This window comes from Capsicum annuum, chromosome 7, assembly GCF_002878395.1.
Source record: "Capsicum annuum cultivar UCD-10X-F1 chromosome 7, UCD10Xv1.1, whole genome shotgun sequence".
Classification (NCBI taxonomy): domain Eukaryota; kingdom Viridiplantae; phylum Streptophyta; class Magnoliopsida; order Solanales; family Solanaceae; genus Capsicum; species Capsicum annuum.
In genome coordinates, this window is record NC_061117.1 from 104,959,236 (window position 1) to 104,969,755 (window position 10,520).

The 10,520-nt window shown below is 33.6% G+C and overlaps 1 long non-coding RNA gene across 1 annotated transcript; it reads right to left on the minus strand.

Moving 5' to 3' along the window:
* Positions 1-6,635: 6,635 nt before the first annotated feature.
* Positions 6,636-9,331, minus strand: LOC124885518. The gene is made up of 3 exons (XR_007042628.1): positions 8,602-9,331; positions 8,443-8,517; positions 6,636-7,035 (listed from the first exon to the last, which is right to left on the minus strand). It is a non-coding gene; the product is annotated as an uncharacterized LOC124885518 (long non-coding RNA).
* Positions 9,332-10,520: the final 1,189 nt, after the last annotated feature.

A 10,520-nucleotide genomic window follows, 5' to 3' on the forward strand; every position in this document is an offset into this window, starting at 1 on the left:
GACTTCATCAGGCCTCAAGTCAACGGTACTCAAAGCTCATGGTTGATCTTAATTTTAAAGGTTTCACTCATTCCGTTAGTAATTATTCTTTATTTTTTAAGAAATCTGACTCATCTATTTCAATAGTAGCAATATATGTCGATGATATTGTTTTAACAGGTAATGGCAATGCAGAGTTGCATTCATTGAAATTATTTTACATGAGGAGTTTAGAATAAAGGTTTTTGGAGATTTACACTTTTTTCTTGCACATTGAGGCATTAAAGGGACCTCATGGAATCATACAATCACAACAAAAGTTCACAGTTGATCTAAAGAATTTGATGTCACACATATGTCACTTGTTTCATCTTCTCTTCATCCTACAGTAAAGCTAAGTTTAAATAATGGAGATTTTATTCTGAATCCCACTGTATATAGACATCTCCTTGGTAAGTTGAATTATCTTACTCACGCAATATCGGATCTTACCTTCACTGTTTAACAGCTTAGCCAATTCATGCAAGATCCTTGTCTACCTCATCTTATTGCCGCATTACGTGTCCTTTGTTACTTGTCCAAGGATCCAGGTTTGGGCCTTTTTGTTAATGCCTCTTCTTTTTTTGAGTTTCTTTCCTTTTGTGATTAGGATTGGGGAACATTTCCAAATTCAAGAAAATCATTAATGGATTTTATATATCACTTGGGGGCTCTCCAATCTCTTGGAATTCAAAAAAGCAAACATCTATTTCTCTTAGCTTTGCCGAGGCTGAGTATCATTCTATGAGTCGTATGGTTGCCGAGCTTACATAGTTAGTTCGTCTTTTCCAGGATCTCTCCATTCTAATATTATTACCTGTAACACCCCAAAAATTTGGGATTATCAACATTCGGGACACACAATCTACCCTGCAATCTCAACACACCATCTCCCCCTTGGGAGAAAACCTCTACTTTTTAGTCCTTGACTAACTCCTTCAGTATGACCAAACTAGCATCTAAGTATTGCTTTTCCTTCATTTCTGAAATCAAGGAGGATTCGAAACTACTATGAACCCCTATACTACCTTCAGCAGAGTCAAACAACTTAATCTCCAATCTAGCCAAACGATGTACATCACGAGCCAACTCTTTCTTACCTTCTACCACATGCGAAATACTACCCATGGACACTCTACTTAGGGCATCCACCACAACATTGGACTTTCCCGGATGGTACAGCACACTCATATCATAGTCCTTTAACAATTCCAACCATCATCTCTTCCTAAGATTCAATTCGCTCTGGGTAAATACATACTGCAGACTCTTATGATCAGTGAAAACATCAACATGGACACCATACAAATAGTGTCACCAGATTTTCAAAGCAAACACAACAGCAGCTAACTCAAGGTCATGGATGGGGTAATTTTTCTCATGGGGTTTCAACTAGCTAGAAGCATAAGCTATCACCTTACCCTTATGCATCAATACGCAACCTAACCCAACTCTTGAAGCATCATAGTAAACCAAAAAACCATCAACACCATCAGGCAAAGTCAAAACAGGGGCTGAAGTGAGTCGAGTCTTCAACTCCTAAAAACTCTTCTCATAAGATTCGGACCACAAAAACTTCACTTTTTTTTGGGTCAACCGAGTCATAGGAGACGCTATAGAGGAGAAATCCTCAACAAAATGGTGGTAATAGCCAGCTAAACCCAAGAAACTTTGAATATCAGTCGGAGAAATAGGTCTAGGCCAATTTCTTACAGCTTCGGTCTTTTGGGGATCCACTCTAATACCCTCGGAAGAAATGATATGACCCAGAAAAGCAACTGACCTTAGCCAAAACTCACACTTACTGAACTTGGCAAACAACTTGTGATCTCTAAGGGTTTGCAAGATAGTTTGGAGATGATCAGAATGTTTATCCTCACTACGGGAGTACACCAGTATATCATCGATGAACACTATGACAAACATATCCAGATATGGTCTGAACACTCGATTCATGAGGTCCGTGAAAGCTGCTGAGGCATTAGTTAACTCGAAAGACATAACAAGAAACTCAAAATGGCCATAACGAGTTCGGAAAGTGGTTTTTAGGATGTTACACTTCCTAACTTTGAGTCAATAGTAGAGAGAGACACTTTAAGCACGATAGACTTTTGAAAGAAAGAATCACACTTTTTCCTAAAACGTCTTGTAGCCTCTTGCTCATAGATGTGGTGCGCTATACACCGATGATCAAGACTCTACTTAAAACGGCTTGTCATACTTCCTAGGACACCTTAAAACCTTCGGCTCTGATACCAAGTTTGTAATGCCCCAAAAATGGGTCTCGGAGCGTCACACGGTTCTTAAGGCTACGAGTAGCCCCAAGCTAACCCTTTGAGCCATTTTCATTCAGTTTAACACGAATCAACGGGGTTTCCATAAATAACCCTCAACTATTAACAGAGTAATCATCATCCAAGAATAAAAGAATTTCAGAAAGATAATAAAATACGACTTATTAGTCAACTCCCAACATCTATACTAGTCTGACAAGCCTCTAAGAAAATCAATAAAACCAGTGAGCCATTGAGACATGCCCCAACTGACTCATACTCAGTTATCAAATGTAAATAATTCTGTGAAACCAACATCAGACATCACGTCATCGAAACATGAGGACTCACCACAACAGAGAATATAGAACAGCGTGCTCGAAGAATCACTGTCAAACCTGGAACTGAGCACCTGAACCTACATTTTGAGAAAATACAGCCCACATCCGAAGATGTGGGTCAGTACCATGGAAAGTAACCGAGTATATGGGGGTGTATGCAGTTGTATAAATATCATCATCATGAATATTTATAAGAAATATCCAAGATATATGAAAGACTCACGTAGCCCGAAAAAAATCTTCATAATCATAAGAGGATGAAATAAGTACAATAACACATGTGAGTCATCATATAATTTGTCAATCACTTTCAGTTCATCAAGAATATCAATTCTCATAATATAAATATCATTTAAATCTTTCGAAAGAATAACTTTCACAATTCCACTTTCAAATCACTTTACCATTCACCATAGACACAAGGAAACACACACACACTGGGAGATTCTATAACCGACATAAACCATGTGAGCTACATGGAGTCCAATGTACAACCCACATTAGGAAGAGCCGTCCTATCCTTGCCATCGGAGTAGGACTATCGATATCAAATCCACACAAACTAGTGATCACTATATAAATCAGCCTCAAGCTCACTCCTACGGGGGCACATAGTTCTAGGGAAGTAAGGTCGCTTTATATCTCCCACTCGGTGCTAAAAATTTCTCTCGTACCTAGCTCAGATCATTTCAAAGACAATCCACAACAAAACAATTTCAGTAATAAATAAATATACATCGGGAGCCATCATACTTCCCATCTATCAAAATCAACCACGTTGTGAATTTCTTTCACACTCGAGTTCAAAACAACCCCATTAAGACCAAAAGGTCAAATCATTCAAAATATCTCAAATATTCAACATCAATGTGCTTATAACACACATTTTCTCAAAAAAACACAATTTTCAATGGGAATTCATGACCCAAATATCAAAATCATGATAAATATCGTTAAAGATTCATGCTTTATATCTCCACACATGTAAATTCATCTTTCAAAATCATAAACATCAAGATTTCATAATAATCATCATAATATATGGGTTCATGCTTCAAATTCGTAAAAATCAAATAAAAATCATGCCTTTGTAAAGAAAATTACTTTTGGGCACAAGAACGAAAGAGATTCTTATTGAAAAATCCCACATACCTTGAATGATGAACTTTAGATCGATACTTGTTTTTGAGATGTTAATCGTGCCTTTGAATGATGGTTCTTGGAGTCTTGAACTAGGAACTTGGAATCTTGAATAAATTTGCAGAATTAATGGTGAACTTTAGAGGTTTTTGAAGTTGGATGTAGGAGCTTAGGATTTTCTTTTTGAGGGAATTTGATGAAATATAGCATATAATGCTTCTAAGAGGCTTTAATATAGGGTTTGGACGGATTTTTGGTGAGGGAAAATGACCAAAACGCCCGTAAAAATCAAATAATTCACAAACCTGTCCTTTGATGGACTGTTTTGGTAGTCTGAAGTAGATCAACCATAACGTTTTACTTCGATATCCAAATTGGATGAAACCAATTTCATTATAAAGAGGACTCTCACATATTTCCATTGATATATAGTATCTCACCCAGATCATTGTGTACGAGGAGTTATGATCATTTGAAGTTGACCCGAAAATTCACTTTTGATAGGCTGAAGTAGATCGACCATAAGTTTTTGCTCCGATAGACAAATTGGATGAACCCAATTTCATTAGACTCGTAGAGCTTTTCGTTGATATATAGTAAATCACCCAAATCATTATGTACAAGGAGTTATGATCGTTTAAAGTTAGAGAAAAAATATGCCAGGCCTCAGTACTTTTTCCTGCACGTTTTACTGCTCACTACTATTCACGGTTCGATCGGAATGTTCATAACTCGTCACTCGGGTGTCTGTTTTGGATGATCCACATATCGTTGGAAAGATTATTCGATAATCTACGCAATGGTGGTTCATAATCTAAGACATTCCACATGAAAAATTTATAATTCATTCTAGAAGATAGAACCCAACACGTTTACGCACAAAATTTCAATGAAAAATTTCCCAGGGTATTACATTACCTCTGCCTCTTCATTCGGATAGTCAGGCAGTAATACACATTGCTAGGAATCCTATGTTTCATGAAATAACAAATCATGTTGAGATTGATTTTCATTTTGTTCGATAAAATTTTAAATATGAACTAATTTCACTTTTATTTGTTCCATATTCCTCTCAATTAGCTGGTCTATTCACAAAATCACTCACTGGTCCTCTTCATCAAGGTGTTTTGGGTAAGTTGAGTGATTTTTCATCCCTTCCAACTTGAGGGGGGGTATTGAGATACAGTCTTTTGTTCATTAGAGCAGATTGGTTCACCTATTTCATCATTCGTTTGTTGTAGTCTCAACATTAATCGATCATGAATTAAATTCCTTGGGCTTGCGTTAAGAAGTTGATTATGTCCTAAATTCAGTAGATCATGGCACATATTAAGTTGATTTTATCCCAAATTCAGCAGATCATGGAACATATTATTTTATTTCTTTTGTACGCCTTAGGTAAATATTTTGTATATCCTTATTAGGTAGAATCTCCTACCTTAATTAGAAGTCTATCCCCTTAGTTTCCTACCTTATTTAGAAGTGTATCCCCATAGTTATTTTGTACCTTATTTGGGATTCTTTAAGATTTTTTTTACTTGTATATATACATAAACATTGTACAAAATATCGATCATTCAAGAAAAAAGAGAAGAAAACTTTTTCGCAATTTTTTTTTCTTTTTTTTCCATAATTTTCTTTCAATTCATATAGATACTCCATACTTTAATATAATAGTGTAAACCTAAATATATATTTTACTATAAGCATATATGCATTAGAAGTTCCAAGTGGTTATGGATCATTAATTTTGAGTTTGTCATGTATACGTACTGCCTCTTTCCCTTGCTGCCAGAGTCTAAGAGAGACGCATCAATTTGAACAACATTTGTGTTATGATTATTTTCTTATTTTTTTCTATATTTAAAATATTTCTTTGTTTTTAAAGTTAAATCCTTACAAAATCATAGATTACATTCTTATTATGTACTTAAAACTTTTAAATTTTTAATACTACTTAAATTTTTCATATTCTAATGTTTTTATATTTATTTTTAGATTTTTCAAATCTCCTTAAAATCAAATTTAGTTGATTTAGAATTCTTAAACTAATGGAAAAAGTATTAGTTGTCATTAATTCTGACGACTTCTAATAAGGAAAGATTTTACCATAAATATATTTAACTAATTTTCAACTCTTAAATATTAGAAAAAATAGTGAAAAGACGATTTTTTCTAAAACAAAGACTTTTAATGAAGAGCAAAAAGTTCAAACCACATTTTTAAGGCCTTCACACTTTTAATATATTATAGATTATAGAATAGATAGAGATTATAGATTATAGATAGATATATATTATACATATAGATTATAGATATAGATATAGATTATAAATATAGATAATTTTTAAATCTTTAAAATAGGATATGCTATCTGGTAAAATGGGTGAAAATAACCCAGCAATATAAAAATTAAAAGTTTATAATAATTAAAACTCTTCTTTAATTTATTTATATTTCTAACAAAAAATGGTATAACCATGTTATTTTATTGATGAAAGAGGTTGTGCTGTGTTTCAAAACATAGAATTATTCATTTTGAGGAACACTGCACCTAGGGCTGCATATTAGTCGGTTCGGTTTGATTTTAAAAGTTATCAGTTTTACTTATTCATTATCGGTTTTTATATATGCTAAACCATTACAGAACCATTAAGATATTGGTTAATCGGATATTGATTTTTAATTGTTATCGGTTCGGTTATCGGATTAACCGTTAACATTGAACATATATAATTTAAACTTCAAAGCTACAACCCACTACTTATTGCTCTTTCTGTGCACAAACTATATTTCCTTCAGTTAATTTCCAACACTAACTGCACAATAGCACAAGTACAAAATATGAAACCACAAATAATCCCACCAAAAAGTAGTGTCTTCGTAAATAAAAAGCACATAAGCGAGTACATGGCTGCAATAGTCTGCACTTTGCAGCCAAAACATTAATGTCAACCAGTTGCAATTCAAAATTGTCTAGCACAAACAAAAAATTCAGACTGTCTAGCAATTTGAAAATTAAGTTCAAATTCTAAACATAGTACTAATAACTACTCAATTTTCACAAGATGACGAACACCCTCTCCAAACGACATATTTCACTAAGCAGTCAGACCCAGTTGTCGACTTATTGTAATTATGAACATTACCATAATGAACAAAGTTTTCTTTGCACTCTCAATCATCACCTGCTTCAAGCATTTCATAGTGACTCCAAATTTGTGATCGAGCTTTAGGTCTACAATGTGGAGACATATTAAAACCTAATTAACAGAGAAACAAAGTATTAGTACTAAACATATGAAAAGGAAAGTTCTAAACAAGAAGCACACTACTCATTTCCCATTTTATAAAGTTCATAAAGTCCCAGGAAATCATAGTAAAGCTCAAAATACCCACCATCCATCATGCAGCAATCTCAGTGAAGCGGAAAAAGCAATATCTTTAGCCATAATTAATAGCACATAAAAGAGAAAGTGCTACCGCCTCATCCATTCAACTAAGAGTGAATATCTCTGTACTACATAAGGGGTGAAGAAAAAATAACATGAAACACCAAAAGCTAATGGGTCCTCACCTATATTTCATGAATGTTATTATCCATTACTAGCACACGCCTCCATTGAATACTCTAAGTGATCGATATTCCGTCTTTCCCACAAAGTCATTAATAAAATTACCCACTAAGCTACCTTTTCATAGTTAAATAACTCAATACTAAAAATGAATGACTTCAATATGGAAACAATTAACTAGTAACTCCCACATTACCTACACAAAGTATTCTAAAAGCCCTCACAACACTGTTAACACCACCACCCTCCACACTTAATAACTATCAATTGAATTACTTTCTTGATGACTGTAGAAACATGACCACTGTTTGCCATTTTTTTTTCAATTCAAAAAAGTGACAACACCCTCACTCCCAAAAAATATAAGGAAATCTCCAACCTTCCAAGCTTAAAGAAATAAGAAAGGGCGAAATGCAAAGTGCAAACTGTAAGTATCACTATCACATAAATATATACTTTCCACTAAACCTCAATGACCGCCATCAACAGTCCAAAGTAGTAAATCAACCGGGGGAAGTACACCAGATTACTCCTTCAGGCTTCAACCAGATCCTGTCTAAAAGCAGTAATGCAAGAACGAAACTTTTTTGGCCTAGAATTTACTGTAATTTAAGTCCAATTGCACTTTTTTTTACAGTAAAATGTCATTACTGTAATTTTAGAATGGACTTTCAAAATACTGACATTTTACATTAAATTACAGTAAAAGAATTAAACAAAGTGCAGATTAGACGTTTCTAGGCTAGATTGGACTTAAATTATAGTAAATAGTGCATATTGGACTTTCAAAGTGTAGAATGAAACTTTGCAGGAATGAAACTTTTCTAGCTTAGAAGCTCAAAGGAGGCAATAAGTGACAAAAACAAAATACAGATTGGACTTTAAAGTTAAGCAATTCCTTACGAAAAAACATACATTTGTCCCCATGAATGTAAGCTCAAAAGGTTGTTAAAAAGAGTCTTTTTCCAAGATTAACCAAAGAAATCTGGTTTCTTGAAATGATTACAGCATTAGTTATCTTGTAACAACTCAGTTTCAATAATGCATTCACTAAAGTAGTTAATAAATGCCATCGAAGTTGAATAAAACACTTACCAAAGTTTTAATCTCTTAACCATCTACAATATTACATGTCATCAATGCTAAGTTCTTTTCCAAGTTTGGCCAAATCTAAAGAAAATAAAGAACAAGTCAAGACTCAAGCAACCAAAATATTAAATAAATAATTCACCAAATGCAAGGTTCTTTTCTTACCTCGTTCAAGTTGCTCGAGAGAATCTAAATCCTCCTTGACACTTATAGGTTGTGATACACTTTGAAGCCAATCTTGTAGACACGCTAAAGCTTCTACCAATTTATGAGTTAATGAAAATGAATCAAAAATGCATCCCCTGGTAATAAAAGCACATTCTAATACTACACTTGAATTAGGAACAACTAAAATATCTCGAGCCATCTCAGAAAGAAGGGGAAATCAAGAAGAGTTATATTTGCACCAAAGCAATACACTAATATAGACTTTCCAAATTCAATATCTTATGCAAGATACTTATCCAATTTCGACTTATAGTTTTAGGCTCCACTTCCAGATGCGTGTCTACTTAATTCCTCATAAAAGTCATCAATATCTTCCACAACCATAGAGCTTGAGCTAGAAGCCCCCACTTCTGTTGAAGATAGATTACCACCTCTATCTTTTGAAGCAGACTTTAAATACTCATCAAATAATGATTTTATGTACTCTCATATATCTTTTTCTATAGTCAGCAAACATCTTCTTAAGTGCAAAACCAAGAGTGGCAAATTTATGGCGAGGAACCAAAACACAGGGTATAAAAAGCATCTTGTTCATTTTTGTTGGATCACCCAATATTTTTAAAATTTCTCCTTCATCTTTGTTGCCATTTACACCAATACACTATCATTACTTGATATCAATTTTTTCAAGTAAAAACCAACTTGATAAATTTCAAGAAAATGAATATTTGATGTAACATATAATGATCCAGATACCTTCAAAGTAAGCTTAAAAAATAATTCAAGAAATTTGGCTATTCTTTTCACACTATCCCAATCACTACTCAAAAGTATACTTGCAGGTTATTTATCCACAATATCATCATCACACACAGAGATATGACCAAACTCAAGATGATGTGCTAAACCAATATCATGATCAACATAATTTAAAATTGTACCCTTAAATTCAATAGCCCTGTTCAACATCAAGTAGGTGGAATTCCACCTTGTAGGAACATCTAAACATAAAAACTTATTTGCAAGATTTCCATCTTCACAACATTCCTAAAAGTTCATCTATCTAGCAGGAGATTACCTAATGTATCTCACTGTTTGCCTAATTCATTCAATAGACACAGTTGCTTCTTTTATACTATCATGAACGAAAAGATTAATGATATGCGTCATAAACCTAACATAAAGGAGCTTACTACCCATAAGATTGGTTCCCCACTTAGTCAATTGCTTAGACAACTCAACCATACATACACACTATTTAAACTAGTATTATCAATAGTAACAGTGAAAATTTGATGCAATCCCCACTCATGCAACACTTAACAATACCCTTTGCTATATTTTCACCTCTATGGCTAGAAATTGAACAAAAATTGATAATTTTTATGCGAAGTCCAATCTTTATCAATCCAATATAACAGTATTCACTAAGCTTCCTTTCAATTATCCCTATAATAAGGAAGACATAGTGCTTGTTGAGGGCAACGATTCCAATATGGCCCTCTGACATTTTTTCTCGTGAATAGCTCCTACAAACGGCACAAAAATAGATGGAAGGTTCAAATTTGTCATAGAAGGGGTACCTCGATTTACTTTATTGTATCTGTTATTATATAAATAAAGATATCTTATAATAATTAAATAATTATCATTAAGTTAAGAATTTGAGCTCTATAGTTAGCTCAGTACCAATTAAGAATCCCCAAGGAATTCTAAGGATTACACATATAATTGATTCTTTGCACAGAAGTCCAAATATTAATCATTATATACACTCTTTGTTGTGTTTCCATAAAAATTCTCCTCATTTTATTTTTCTCTTCATCAAGGAGATCAAAACAATCACGAGTAACAGTTATACGAGAAGGTATTCGAAACAAAGGTTGTACTACTTTTATAAATTTTTCAAATCCTTC